At 36.1% G+C, this 16,241-nt stretch overlaps 1 pseudogene; it reads right to left on the bottom strand.

The window, feature by feature from the left end:
- LOC149251432 (non-structural maintenance of chromosomes element 4 homolog A pseudogene) overlaps positions 1-15,859 on the bottom strand; it is a 116,526-nt pseudogene extending 100,667 nt beyond the window's left edge.
- Between the last annotated feature and the right edge of the window lie 382 nt (positions 15,860-16,241).

The raw sequence follows: 16,241 nt of genomic DNA, 5'->3' as shown, positions 1-16,241 counted from the left end.
AATTAGCAACTATGTTTTGTTTTCCAGGTCTATCTAAACAGTGATTTTGAATTTTGCAGGAGTAATAACCATCTTGTAACTCTGGAATTATTAATCGGTTTATTCATTAAGTACCTAATTGCAAAGTGATATGTATGAACAAAGGTTTCATAGCCTGTTATGTAATGTCTGAACTTGTTGATAGCATGGATAATAGCTAAGAATTCCTTTTCAGTTACAGTGTAATTTAACTCAGTGGGAGTCAAATTCTTTCTTCTATAATAGATGGCATAAGGGATCAAATATTTTTGTCCTAATACAGCTCCCAAAGTTGTATCTGAAGCATCTATTGAAATGTGAAAAGGTAGTTTCCAATTTGGACCTCTTAAGATGGGTGCTTCAGAAATTTTTGCTTTTAAAGTCTCAAATGCCAACTGGCAATCAGGATTCCAATGGAATTCACAATATTTGGTGAGTAATTTGAAGAGTGGGGATGTTAGTTTAGTGAAATTTTCTATAAACCTTCTATAGTATCCTGTGAATCCTAGAAAACTTCTAACATCCTTTTGACAACTTGGAATTGATAGTTTAGAGATGACCTCAAATTTAGATTTATCAACTTTAATTCCATCTCCTGAAATGACATGGCTTAGTGAAAGGTTTGCTTCCTTACATCTTTTAAGAACTTTTTCCAAATTTTCTGAAGCTCCTTCAAATGTATTCCCATAAACTATAAAGTCATCCAGATACACCTTTACACAATCATGTATTAGATCAAAAAAAACTCCCAGTACCGCTCTTTGGAATGTTGCAGGTGCATTGCACAATCTAAAAGGAAGCACTCGGTAGGCATAAGTTTCCCATGGACAGGTGAATGTGGTTTTATCTTGATCTTCAGGTGCCACCTGAATTTGATTGTAACCACTAAAACCATCCAAAAATGAGAAATACTTCTTACCTGCTAATGTATCTAACACTTTATCTATAAAGGGCAAAGGAAAATGATCTTTTAGGGTATCTTTATTCAATTCTTGATAATCAATACATACCCTCCATTTACCAGTCTTTTTATGCATAATCACCAGAGGAGAAACCCACTGGTTGCCTGAAATTGGGTAAATGAAGTTTACATTTAACAATTTTTGCAACTCCTCTTTCACAACTTCCCTAAGATTTGGATTCATCCTTCTTTGAGGTTTTCTGATAGGTTTACAATTTTCCTCAATGTAGATGTGATGTATACAAGTCTTAGGACTAATTCCTTTCATGTCAATGTATTCCCATGCATATGCAGAGGAATATTGTTGTAATGTTTTGATTAGATTTTCCTGTTGTAATTTCTCCAAGTTATTGTTTATGTTCAATGTTTTCCCTAGAAAGATTTCAACTATAGAGCTACCAAATTATTCCATAGAATAAAGAGACATCTGCCTAGATGACAAATATTCAATATTGAATTTTTCTTGAAATTTATCATGTTCATATTCTAGAGATGATTCAAAATTTTCCATTATATTTAAGATTTGATTATCTTCACTAATCGTTGAAATAGTAAAGAGAGGCTGAATATCATTTTCATCATCAATCCATTCTTTGTCATCTATCTCTGTAATTGTTCTTGCTGTAGGATATAGAGTGAATTTATTAGTTGAGTTACCATCAGAGATATACATATCACCAGATCTACAGCTAATGAAAGCATCAGTTGTAGCCAGCTAAGGTCTTCCTAATATAAGTGGATGTCCTCCTAGATTGTTCTTAGGGGTTAAGATCATAAAATCAATAGGGTACTCCCAAGAGTCTAACGACACTAAAATATCTTCTAACACACCATCTAGTTTGATTACAGATCTATCTACCAATTGCAATAATCTAGGTGTATAAAGAAGATTAGGAAGCTTGAGTTGTTCCAGGGTTTGTTTGCTCATGATGTTTATTATTGCTCCTAAATCAATCAATGTATTCAAAATTTCAACTCCATTGATATGTGTTTTTTACAACTGGACTTCCTGGATCTACATATTTTTGTATGGCAATTTTCCCATCATTATGTCTACTATTTTTGCTGCGAGATGAATTATTTTTATTTCTTTTGTTTTTCTTCCTGGTTTCTTCATGCTCAACTCCTTTATTTTTTTAGCTAGAATTGGAATCTCCTTAATGGCTTGTAAGAAAAGGGATTTTGATACAGAAATTTTTCAATTCATCTAGAAAATCATAATTAGGCAACATAATATGCTTTTCTACCCCTCTATCAACTTGTAATCTTTCAGGAAAAGGAGGTGTAGAAGTAGATACTGGTGGTTGCTCTATGATAGGAGTTGAGTTTATTGGTTCTTTCTATTTTTCATTTCCAATATTCTGGTTTTGAAGAGATGTTCCTTCAAAACGTTTTTTTGGCTGTAGAGAATCTTCCTCAGAATTGTATTATTCTTGAATAACTACATAAGGCTTTTTCTTTTCTAATATCCTACCAGATCTTAGTTGGACATCATTGAGATCTAGAGGAGTGATCATATAAGTTGGAAATTGTTGTCCTTCCACCATATAGGTATTTTGAGGATTTTTATTGTTGGGGTTTGGTAATGGTTGGGAAGGTAATTGATTTGGTCTTTGTGGGAATGGTAGTGAAAGTTGAGGATTTTGGTTTTGAAGTTGGGGTTGTTGATTTTGTTGAGGAATTTTTTGGGGAGGATAGTTTGTATATGATGGAGGATATTGATAGTATTGAGAGAATCTTCCATAGGGATTTTTCATTCCTTGAGCCTAAGGTTGAGATTGAGATTGAGATTGAGGCTAAGGTTGCTGCCAAGAATTCCAATTTGGTGGGGGTTGAATATACATTTGGTTGTTAAAACCCTAGTTTTGTGGCCCCTGCCAAGGTCTTCTAGAGACAAAGCAAAGAGATTTTGTTGGATTTGAAATTGTTTCCTCTTGAAAAATAGCCTTACAACCAGGAATTCAAGGACAAATCTTAGTCTCATGGTTTTCTAAGCAAATCACACAAGTTTCTATGATTTTTGCATCCAAAGGGAATTCTCTTAAAGCATGCTTCTTTCTGCATTTGGGATAGAAAATAACTAAAGCATCAGTCTCAGCTTTCTGCTTGTTTTGTAACTTAAGGGTGTCTATCTGTTCACTAAGGCTCCCTAGAATATCTGTTCTAAATTCATCAAGCATGTTTCTAGTTTCTTCCCTACTCATTGATCATGTTGCAGATTTATTCACTCTAGCAAGAGAAGGATCTCTTGGAACTTTCCTAGTTTTGGATTTTCCTCTTGAGATATGAACACATAATTCTCCAATGTCATTTGATGGGATTTGAGAGATATCTCCCTTCCCCATCATGTTAAGAATGTCTATCCACTCATCTCTAATGGCTTTTAATAAAAGAGCTTTTAAATTATCTTGATCTGAGTTATCCATTTTTTCTCTTTCTAAGTTATAGTTGAATATTTCAGTTAAATCCTCCAAATTTTCATCCTCTCTTTGCATCATTTAAAAAACTTCATCTTTGTGATTGATAGGCATGCAATAATACAAATACCTGTCCAAAAATGCTATCTTCATGTCATTCCATGTTCTAATAGACTGAGTGACCAATCCCATTAACCATTTTAAAGCATCACCTTTCAATGTTGAAGGAAACAATTTAAGTTTTTGAGAGTCTTGTAAATAATCATAAGTTCTTCACAAGACTTCAAATTCAAATAAAAAGGTTTCAGGATCTTCACTTTTTAATCCATGAAATTTTGAGAGGACAGAAGATGAGATATTTTTCATTGTGGCATCTGTTTCTTCATCAACTATAGGGAATCCAAAAGAATTATCAACTTCCCTAACTCTACCTTCTCCATCATTTCCTCTACCTCTTCATCCTCCAAATAGTGCAAATTCTTCATTCAGAACTCCCTCTCCTTCATCTTCTCTTCCAACCATTATAGATTCTTCAAGGTTAATATAAGATTCAACCTGCAAGGTTAATTTCTCTTCCTTTGGTTCCTCTGTCAATGGTATGTGGAAGAAAGGTTCTACTTCTCCCTCTCCACTAGGAATTTCTAATTCTTCAGCTAAAATATGTTCCCCTGTAGAGGTGAAAAATGCTACTTCTTATGTTGGAGATCCAATATTTTCTTCCTCTAGGACTACCTCAGTAGATGAAGTAGGAGATCCTCTTAATTGGATTTCTAACCTTATAACTTCAGGAAGTCTATGGCTAGTGAAATGTGGAATATTAGTTTGAGATGGAGGTGTATCTCTTCTTAGTCTTGGTGGCGTAAGTGATGTTGTAGGAATTAAACTCCTACCTCTAGCTATGAATCTACCCCTAGAGTCTCTTTCTCTATGCATATCACTTTTTTAGATGTAAGAGATGAGGTTACCTAATTACATTTCCTTGACAACGACGCCAAAATGTTTAGTCAATTTAGTGTCCTAAATTGCTTGCATAAATTATCAACCGAGGTTTGTAAGATGATGAAGTGTGGTACACTATATGTGCTTAGTTAACCTTTTTCTTACTTCGTTATTTTGTATTTTATGTTGTTTTTGGGGGGTTTTTGTTCTTTGATGTCTAAGAATGTACAACCTAAAACTATGAGAAAATTTAAGTGAATCTAATGAATTTTAAAGGAAAGGAAATGTTCCTAAGTTAATCTAATTTCCTAAAAATGGACCAAGAACTATTGGCTAGTTAGAACCTAAAAAAAACAGAGCACATATCTTATCTTATCATTAGTCACAATCCATGGATCTAATTCTTAAAACCAAGAATGAAATTGATGCAGAAGGTAACTCAATAATTGCATTCATTAAACATTCAACCATTCAATTTTGGAATATGATTAAATCAATCTCCTTGAAATGATTATTGGGAATATCAGTGATGCAACTAAGTGAGGATCTGAAAGCAAAAAGGTAAACACATGTAAAACTAATTGTAAACAACTAATGTATTTTTGACTTTCTCCAACATTCAAATGTGAAGCATTACCCTCTTGAAGTGTTGTGCAAGAAATAAACTATACTTTAGTTCCTAAGTTCCTAGGAAAATAACAATGTACTGAGTAAATTCAATCACTGTATGAATTAGACATTTAACCATTTAGTTTAGGATCATCATCATCTTGAAATGGCTTTTGAAAACATCCATTAACACAGTTAATTGACAATTTTGTTCTAAGAAAATGAATGACAAAACAATAAGAAAACTAAGAAACTGTGTATTATTATTACTTCAATCTTAATTCAGTTTGGAAACAGAGTCATTTTTCTCCACAAAATATCTTAGAAGAACAAGGCTGCATAGTTGTGATTTATCATTATGCTATTGATTAAAAACTGAAATGAAGTATCATCCTAATTTAGAAAACAGATTTTTTGAAAACAGAGTAATGGAAATTGAACTAAAAGCAACAAATGAAAAACCTCCTTCAGTGCAGGGGCCCTCTGCAACTGACGTGGATGGAATGCTAGCTAGTTAAGGATGCACTTTAAACGATCATTGGAAACAAGAAATTTGCATTATAAAAAAATGAAGTCTGAATACAGAGTATCAGAAAAAATCCTAAACTTAACACGTAATTCCTTCTAACTTCTAACTTCTAACTCGGTTCCATGCAACCGATATTTAAAGGAAAATAACATAACTATTTATGAGATAAAATTGCTACATGTGGCTAATTCAAATTGCAATAGGACTATTTAAACTTTTGATTAGCTACAAGTGGCTAATTTGAATTAGATTTGCAACAGAACTGTTAGAATCTTGATTAGCTACGAAAGAGAAAATCAAGAGTCCTACTGCTTTCAGATAATGTACTTTGACTCCATATTTGACCATGACCTTAGGCTTTCTTTGACATCGGTCTGGACCAAGTGAATATGATGGAATCCATGTGGAGATGATTCTAGAAATGCCCATGTGACCCAATTCTTCATTTGACACCTGGAACCTGCCAAACCATGAGAGTAGCTACAGAATCCAGAATTAGCTGCAAAATAGGCTGTGTTCTGTAGCTAATTTGTAAAAATCTATTCAAATATCAAGAACATGAAAATATAATATGGAAATCATTTTAATGGTTTCCTTAAGAGAAAACCTAGCATTTATCATTGATTGGGTATGTAATCTTATGAGAAAGTGAGGGAAAAAGGTGAGAAAAAATGTCAAGGAGAGGGTAATTCTGAGGTTCAACACAAAGCGTAGGAAAGGGAGGTAGGTGCCACACCTTCTGTATTTTTCATTTTAAAAAAGAAATCATACTTCATTTTGAGTATTTTCTCTACGCATAAAGGCAAAGAGAATTTTGTGAAGGTTAGTGAAGGATACGGTGTGAAACCTCATCACCTACCAGAGTTCTTAAAATACAACCACCCAAACCTCACTCAAACAAGAATTTCCATAAATTATGATAGGAGGTTTCAACAAAAGAGATCCCACCAACACATCTAGAATATGCCAACATCCTTCTATGGTAGAAATCTTTGCAAGGAATTAATGGATGGGGTTCTTTGAGCTACTAAGGGGATACGATGATGATGTGGCTAGAGAATTTTCAATGTCACTCATATCTCTCACTAGAGCTAGTGCCACTGTTGTAGTGAAGGGTTTGTTAGTAGCAATTACCCTTGAGATTATTAGTAGAATAACTACACTCCCTTAGGGTTGCAATGGAGAAAGGAGGACAAGACTAACAACACTCTTGCAAAGAAAAGTTTTTTCTTGGAAGGAGAAGAACCAATTGAAGACAAAAATGGGCTTATAAGGGAAAGCATTCCATATCCCTGGAATGAGTTGAGTTACCACATCATCAAGTATATTTCCCGCAAAGGTAGATACAGTGTAGTTTATGAATACCACTTTAGACTTCTCCATGAACTGAGATTTGGATAAGAGACACCTCCTCATAGCATACTAATTATACCTTATTTTCTATTACAATCAATGATAGAAATGAGCATCAAGCTACAAGAGGTAAAACATCAACAGCTAGCACATCATGGGTTGATCAAAATCATCCTCGAAGATGCTCTACACAATTTAAGAATCCCTATTGCATGGACAAAATTTATAGACATGCAGGAAGAAGGAGCAATTTGATCCATTGAGTATGATAGAAGCCCTACTGCTAGTGAGGGGGAAGAAGAAACAGAGGATGACAAGGAAGAAGAAACAGAAGATGACAAAGAGGAAGAAATAGAGAATGGAAAAGAAGAAGACAAAGAGGATGGAGAAGAAGATGAAAAAGAGGATGAAGTACAGAAGGATGAACAAAATTTTGAAACACAGAGCATGGAAGAAGAAGAATCACCAAGGGTGTCTCCAGAGCCTATAGAGAAGGAGGCAGCAGCTGCTCTAACTGCCCTAAGTACACCTATCAAATCAAAGGGAAAGAGACAAAGGAAAACTCCACTTTACTTCAGGACAAGGAAGATCACCATGATTAGACAAGGGAGACCTCAAACCCCTACCAAAACTCCAATTGTCATAGAGGACTCACCGGAAAAACAAGAGAAAGTAGTCCCTATAGGGAAGAAACCAGGAGAAGGAACATCAAAACAAGCCTCTCCCAAGTCACCAATCACATATGTTAGGATACCTGTCACAAGGTCAACCTCAACAAAAGGAAAAGGTCTCCTATAGGAAACACAGACGGACCTACAAGAACCAAAAACAATCCTACAGGAAACACAGAACAAATAGAAGGAAATGTTGTAAGGGAAAATAGAAGGAAAAGAGGAAGAAAATACTCAAGAAAAAATAGAGGAAGAGGCCCAGGAAATGAAGGATCCTAGCCCACAACCAAACCTTAGCTCCTACTATAGATTCATTGAAGGAGGTAGGGTGATACCACAAAAATTTTCCATTCCTCTATTCTTTGAACTTGAAAAAGAGAGAGCAAGGACACATAGGTGGATGCAAATTTCTAAATCAAAAGGGGTAGAGGATGTAGGCCACATGGAAGAGAAGCTACAAGAAATGGGTAGAGAATTAAGTAGCATAAGAGATAGGGAAACAATAATGAAATCTCAATTAGAGGCTGAGAACACATGGCTAAGAAAGAAGCTACAGGAAAAGGAAGGCCAATTGGCAAGTATGGCAAGTTTATCCATGGAGGAACTTGAATTCAAGATGCAAGCAAATTCATACGTCTTATACCTCAAAGAATAATGCCTGCAGTTTCAGATAAAAACCCTAGCACAAAGAGGAACTATGCCCTTCCAAGACTACATGCAATTCATTGACCTTTGTGATCAAAGCACCCTGGAAGATAGAGAAAAGATATCTAAGTTCTACCTACACAATTTAGCTCTGACATATTTAAATTTGTGGGGCCCAAATCCAAAGCTAAGGGACTTACAACTAATGGCCTTGTCATCTTAGATGAGTCATGAGGAAGATAGAGCTATAGAAATGAAAAGGGTATTGGAAAGAGAAGAAGCAGAACCCTTTCTCATCAAAGCAGAATAGTCTAACCCAATGGCTGTCATCAGCACTCATACCCTCATCACAAATGATCCCAATCTTGCACCATGATGCCTTGTTGTACAAGAACATGCAGTCACTCATTTTGAAGACATGCTAAGATTGCTAGGATATGATAGCCAGCAAGCCTACTAAAGGAGATGGAACAACTTACCCTACAGCCTAAAGATAAAAGAATATCATTCACCTAATAGAATGATGGATGCACTAGAGAGAGTCCCAATGTATAAGCAAACATTACAGAGACTCAAAGTCAACTGGATTGGATTGAAACTCAACCCACCATTTCTTTTAGGTATGTTAGAGGGGAGAAAGGAAGAAGAAGAAAGAAAGCAGTGGGAAGAAATAGAGAGCAATGTAGGGTTTTATCCACAAGAAGAGGAGACTACATCAAAAGCCTAGGATGTCAGGGAGGCCACCAAAGCAATGAAAGACATGGGCATAGATTGAGTTGCTCAGAGCATGAGAAACACGTCCAATATGGTGGTGATGATGAGGCTCATCAATGGGTAAATTATATGGACCTTAATGCACCTCCAACTTACTAAAATCAACCTTTCTCATCATTCTTTACATGTTTTAGTTATTTTTTGCATAATGAGGAGAGTAAAGATGAGATGCCATGTCTAGTGGTCTAATGTGCATTGATTGCAGGTTTTGGAGAAAATTTTGGGCTAATTAAAGTGAAAGAACTCAAATGGAGACAAACAAGAGGGATTCTAGGAGATAATATCTCCCTCCTTAACTCCTCACTCACTCGAAGACTCCTCAATCAAATCTCATCAACTCAAAGTTGCAAGCAGCTGAGTCATGAAGTTCATTGGTAGCCAAGCCAGTGATAGTTGAAGACCAATTGATCTCGAGATTGGAGCCAAGCCTCCCTAAATTTAAGGAATTGGTTGGTAACTTCGATTGTATAAATCAAGAGGCCTAGGGCCTCATCAGGATTCATATTTTTTGTTCAAGATAGCTAAGAAATTTTCGAGTTGAAGTATTGTAACCAAGAACTCTTATGTATTTCTGATTTCGTAAATGAAAATGAGCAGCATTCCTTGATCCACCACTGAGTGGACTAGAGGGCTGAAGCTCTTGGGTTAGGGCCCAACCCTAGCAGCAGAGGTTCTTCTTGTTATATATGTATGCTTAGGTTAGCTTCATAGTTAGAGTTAAAATGATTTTGGTGTTGTTAATTTGCAAGCATTGGTAGATGTAATTAGATTGCTTCCATTTGTGGATAGTTCTAACAGTAGCATTGTCATGGGTTTTCACCTCATTTCTCTCTTTCAGGGATCATGGTTTGAGGAACACTTCTCATACATCCCAAAAAGACATAATTCTTGCTTTTGGTGTAATTTAGGGTTTCCTTGCTAATTAGGACATTATATTGCAGTCTCATAGATAAGTTAAAATTGGTATTTTATGATCTCTTAGGTTTTTCACTCATTTCATCTCGCTTTCATATTGGTTCCAAGAATTTCCATGCATGAGCTTAACAAGTAAATGGTGATAACTCTGTTTTCTTTTACGTAAATACACCTTTCTTGTTTTTGATGAGTTTATATAGGAATTCCAAGAATGATGTTTGTTGTTGCAGGATTTTCTAAATTGTAGGGATACCTCATCTCATCAGCCTCAGCCAAGCCATATCCACCCATGATTGCCAAAATTCACTAAGGTCTCAATTTGAATTCTTGTCTTATGATGAAAACTTGCCATCTCTATTGAGAAAATCCAACCATCTTAAAGATTTGGCTTGAGCTCTAGGAAAGTGCCTACCAATCCCATGCCTTATTCCCTCCTTATTCACATTTTCTAAGTTCCATATCACCTTCTAGACTGATCCCTAAGCTTTCGGCATGTTCCTGTAGGAAAATAGGGGATCCTGTAGGTGAACTAGTACTTCCTATAGACATCTTGTAGGAAAACCTGTAGTAGCTTGTTTTGAGCCCGAATTGAGAAAAATCATCACCAAAAGCCTGGATTAGGTCCCTACTTACCATCCAAGTCATTTGAACCATTTTCCTCCTTTTCCTTCACATTTGTCTCCCTACCAAAGAGCTAAGCAATATTAGCATTTACATTTTTCAAACAAAAAGATAAGAAGAAAAATTTCTTTTATATTTATTCTTTCACACAATAGTTATCACTCATTAGATTAGATTTCATGCTTAGATTAGTTAATACCTCACATGTGTTAAAATAGGGTTCTTTTGCAATAAAAGTATGTTAGCAATTAGATAGAAGATTTCATGTGATTTCGCAAGCATTTCTTTCAGTCTTTATTTCTTTTCTTCCATTTAGGGTAAATTTCCCTTCTCCAAGTCCGTAATAAGAGTTCTTCTAGTCAATAGAAAGCTGGTTTTAGAAACCCTAGTTCTCTATTGCCCCATCTCAATCGTGACAAAAAGCTAATTACATCTATTTATGTATACAACATTGTCACCTCCAAGTTTGTGTTATGTTCCTATACCAGTAGGTGTCATAATTTTTTAATGGATAAGGTCAAAACTGTAATATGTACATATCTTTGTTTTCTGCAAATGTTTTCCATATTTGTAAAAAATCAAAAAATTAAAAAATGTAAAGAGGGTATGTCCTAAAAGAAAATCAAAGGACAAAAAGAATGAAAAAAGGACAAAAAGAAAAGATGAAACATGAACCCCAAGGAAAAGGAAAAAAACCATGAAAGTGTGCAAGTCCAAATGCCACTACTATTTTATTTTTTGTACAATAATGATTGTGTGAAACTTGTTATTTATGCCACAATCCATGGTAACCAGACAGTTTAATCTTGGTTATTCCATATTTTCAATTTCCTTCTTAGAGATAGAGAATAAAATCTCACCAAACTATTTAATCTTGGTAGATAAGCAGATAGGTAGAGTAAATGATAAAGGAACTCAAAAGTTTAATCTGAGCCCTTGGATGTAATAAGGATAGATTTAGATAGATTTATATTGTAAAAGAAAAGAAAAGTTTGATAAGGGTTTGCCTGTTTAAGTGCACCCTAATAAAGAGTAGAAAAAATGGTACGATGTGTAGATGGGTAAGTAAGTGAATTGTTACAGAATTATGATGATTCATTGGATAAAAACATGTCATTTACTTTCATCATCAAAATTTCTTAAAGTATGGATGACAAAGGGACAGTTACAAAGTCAAGTGATTAATTTCTCCATTCATTTTACCTTTTCACTAATTTCCCACAAGCAAAAAATCAAAAGTACCTAAAACCCTAAGTTAAAGGGGCTCAGAGCATTTCTCTGACTTCTGGAGGGACCGGACCCTCGGCCCAATAACTTATAAGGTTTAAGTACTACAACCCCCTTACAAACATTCACTCCCTCCATAAACATTCATCTCACCTAAAAATTCCTTTTCCTAAGGTGAAATTACCATTTACCTAGGGAAAGTAATAAACCTTACCTAAAACCACCTTTTTGTTTACATAAAAACCCACAAAAAGCATTAAGCCTAAGTTATGATGTGTAAATATGGATGTACAAATGCATCAAGACATTATACTTAGCGCAATTTTTTCCCATTTCCATTTCATATTAACTTTAACTTTTATTATATTTAACTCCTGAAAAATAAACCCCTTTCCCATATAGTTAATTAAAATCCCAAATGTTAAATACCCCGCCCCATGGTTTGAAATATAAACCATAATAGTAAATAATTAAATGGATTAATTAGTCAATCCGCGACTAATTAAGAGCCATAACCCCCCGCCAAACCAAAGGGATTAATTAATCAAACAGTGATTAATTAATAACCTTCCTCTAATCATATCGCCCCCGACGTCATTAAGCCGCCCTAACCTGCAATTAAAATCCCATTGGGCCCCTCCATTAACTCCCTGATCAAATCATACTCTCCATCACCGTAGGATCTGACCCCTTGAGATCTAACAGATGTCGCTCATATCGGGCGGCCTCCGATGCCAACCTTTACCCGCCTGATGTGAGCGGTTTTACTTTTCACCCCTCTAATATGTGTCGCCCAATGAATGGCATTAGGCAAACCTCCCCCAATACCGCCAAGTGCCCAAAAGTGGTGCAATAAATTCTTCTTACCGCCTCCACTTACCACCTTCACTACACGACAAACTGTCACCTCCGCCAATTGGTACCAACTATCGCTTTTCCATTATACCCGCAAAAGTCATTGACTTTGAAAATACTCATGGATTTTTTTTTTACCAAGAAAAGATACTTATGTTCTCCATGCAAGCATAAAGTACGTTCAAGTTGTCAACCTGCTACCAACCGTTAACCTCCCGAAGCCGCTAAACTCCATATTACCATCGCAGACCTATGCACTTCCTGCGAATAGTGCACTAGTACCATTAACCCATTCAGACAACCGAAACCAAGTATTTACCCTATTTTCAACTGAGAAACCCTGTTTTTGTGCCAAACCTGAATTAAATTGCTTCAAAAATTAAGTAATTCAGTGAGTTAAGTTGTCTGATAGCCCTGAGATATTCTGTATAATCCAATTTTTCCATATTTCCCTGAAATTGTTTGCCCTCGTCCTGAATCCACAAGAACCAAGGATGGACGCCCCAATTGCTTTGATTGTCATGCCGGTTACTGTTCCCCACAGAGATTTAGACCATCTTCCCCTAGCTGACAAAGATTTTCAGATTAAATACCTCACCTTCGAAGAATCCCCTTTGAAATTGCATTGCAGACACCGAGATAACTACTTGAACCATGTAAATAAGATGGGCCTATGGGAATCAAACCTACCCAAATATCAATTCCCCAGTGTTCATGTCTTCTCAGAGATTGTTCACTACTATCATGAAAACTATGACCCTATCACAAGACCTGTAATGTCCCCATATCAGAAAGTCTTATTCACTATCACTACAGAATCCATAAATGAGATGTTACAGTTACAACCTAGTGAAAACCTTACCTCCCTTACTATTGTTGACTTGATTGACAGATTTTCCAAGCTATCTAGTTCCAGAAGTACTCAAATCCTCCAGACTTTCATTGCTGAAGAAAAATACATGCCAAAGGACCCCCCTCCTTACATGTCATCCTTCTTTTCTGATCTGGGCAAAGATATCACATCAATGATATCATGCATTTTAGGTTTTACCACTAGTGAATATGTAGATGATATCATTTTTGCCTACATGTCTATTTTTACCCCTGGCCAGCCTCCTGCAGTCAAATTTGATTATGCAAAATTCATCTTAGATAAGATGCATGATCAGTTTCTGAGATTGGAAAATGAAAGAGTATTCAAATATTCATCAGTCCTGTACCATTTATTTCTTTACTATCAGACTGATAAGTTTCCCTTCTCTATCCAAAAACTTGATACCAAAGGGAATCCTAGATCTGTCATCTTCTGGACCCCTCTGTTCCACATGTCTAATTCTCCCTACCCATATACAGATTTCATTGATCTATTTGTACAACTAGTGGCTACCATGTTGCTAGGAAGCCCTCCTCCCAGAATTAGTGCAGACATCAGGAGGATCCTGCAGTTGTCCAAGCAATACAAAGTAGGTGATTGGTACTTGTACCAAAACCATACAGAAACCAGAATCTATGGATGTGAATTACCACCTTACAAAATGCCAAAGTTCCTCCCCATGAGACTATTTGCTCTGGAGCACTACAGACAAATGATCAATTCATATGAGGTGCATTTTGTTAGAACCAAGAAAAAGGCCCAACTAAGAATAAAAGATCATCTTGGCCCTTTCATTTGTAACAGTAGAGAAGCGGGAAAGGAGTCATATGATATCCTCCAAAGGTTGAAATTAAAATAGAGTTTCATGTGGACCTATGATCCTCACAGCTTTATTTTTAAAAGGAGATAGAAAAATAAGCTATCTCCTTACATTCACCATAGGATCCTAGAAATTGAACAATATGCCAATCAATCTGAATGGGTGGAAAACACATTAGTAGATCAAGATAATACAGAGGTTGTCGTTGAAAATGTATTGATGGATTTAGATAGGAGGCTTGATGAAGATTTATTTGTACAGGTGCCTGGAGAAACTCCATCTCAAAGGCAGTCACAGGAACACAATGGAAAGACTTCAGAAAAAGCAGGGCCACTAGGCCAACCAGAATCATCAGAACAAGCAGAGCCATCAAAACAACAGGAGATTTCATAACAGCAAGAAGAATCTGAACAGCCTGAAATTTCAGAGAATCTTGCTCAACCTGAACAAATCATGAGCAATCCTCTTGTTTTGTAGACTCCTCTCAATAAGGAAAGAAACCTTAAAATAAACAAAGAGGAGGCCACTCCTTCTAGCAAGCCTATTGATCAAACTTTTGCTAAAAGGAAAAGGTTAAACCCATATGCAAAACAAGAGTACACTGAGGAAACAGCAGTGACTTCAAGAGTAGAAAGGACAGAAAGTGGGCACCTTATTCCTTCAGGAGGGACACAAGAACCTTCCACCTCTCAAACTGAAATGTTAGAAAGGCAACAGAGTGTGGAAGTATCTTCTTTAAGGGCTCCTTTTGGACAGAGCCTAGATATTACAGAAAAATACAAAGAAATCAAAGCAAGGAATGAAATATTAAAATTGCAAAGCTATGCACATTATTTAAAGATGGCCCCAACAAACCAGACAAGGCTAATGTCAGCCTTCGATATAAAGGAGGGTAAAATGTAGATGAGCTTTCTTAAGCCAACTGTGCAACAACCAAAAACAATGGATGACTATTTGAAAACTGATTTTGAAGTTTTGGCAAAGGATATTCACCCAATTGATCAAATAGAGCTACATAAGCAAACAGGTGAAATGGTCTACTCCACATTGACCAACAAAGAAATCACAACTCATCAACTGCAGAACTCACTAAATAACACATCAGCACAACTTCAATTGGAAAAGGCCTCATCTCAAGCCAAAGACACTAGAATAAAGTCCTTAGAGGACTTGGTCATAGAGCTAGGATATGATCCCAAGGATGTTAAAGCAATAGAGCAATTAATAAAGAAGAAAAATGATGACATAGCTGCATTAGAGAAGCAGCTCAAAATTCATCCTCTTCATCATCCTCAAACTGCTGAATTTTTAGAAAAATAGAAGGAGGAAGAACTTATGGACCTAGTCCTTCAGTTGAATGATCAATTAAAATAAACTGAGAAAGAATTGGAGAATTTGATACAGTCCAAACAGAGTGAGCTAGCCACCACTCCTTAGACTGTAATACCTACAGTTTCCACATCAGTACCCTCCACCTTGGCAGCTTCCTTAGCACCAATGATTCCAACAGTAACGGCATTGCCAGTAGCAGGTACTACTTCAGCCACAGGTACATCGACCGGTACAAGGATAACAACAGAAAAGACAAATGAATTGGTTAAGGCTATGGAACAAATGAGCATCCAAGCCATAGAACTCAAGAAACTCAGATAGCAAGTCACAAGCCTAGAACTAGTTGTTCACTTGCAAAAATACAGCACAAAGAAGAGATCCAAAAAAACCAAAGGATGGAAGAAAGAATAAGAACCCTTGAGAATGATTTGACTCTAGAAAAGCCATTGGGAGACATCAAGGATATACTATGGACCAATATCATTGATTCCATCAATGATATTTGGCCTTCCATTCAGGTTACTTTTGAGCAGACTCAATTAGTCAAAATAGCCATGGAAGCCATACAAAAGACAAAGGAAGAAATAGGAGACAAGCCTGAGGAAACAAATCAGTTGATAGAGGTTCTGAACAGTAGAAACAGGTACCAGCTGGATGAATTAGAGGTTCAAGATAGAACAA

The sequence above is a fragment of the Pinus tabuliformis genome, chromosome 7, assembly GCF_031772625.1.
Source record: "Pinus tabuliformis cultivar Carrire ecotype Pingquan chromosome 7, CPIR1, whole genome shotgun sequence".
NCBI classification, from domain to species: Eukaryota; Viridiplantae; Streptophyta; class Pinopsida; order Pinales; family Pinaceae; genus Pinus; species Pinus tabuliformis.
The sequence above is the reverse complement of the archived record's forward strand: the minus strand, read 5'-3'. Positions and strand labels throughout refer to the sequence as shown.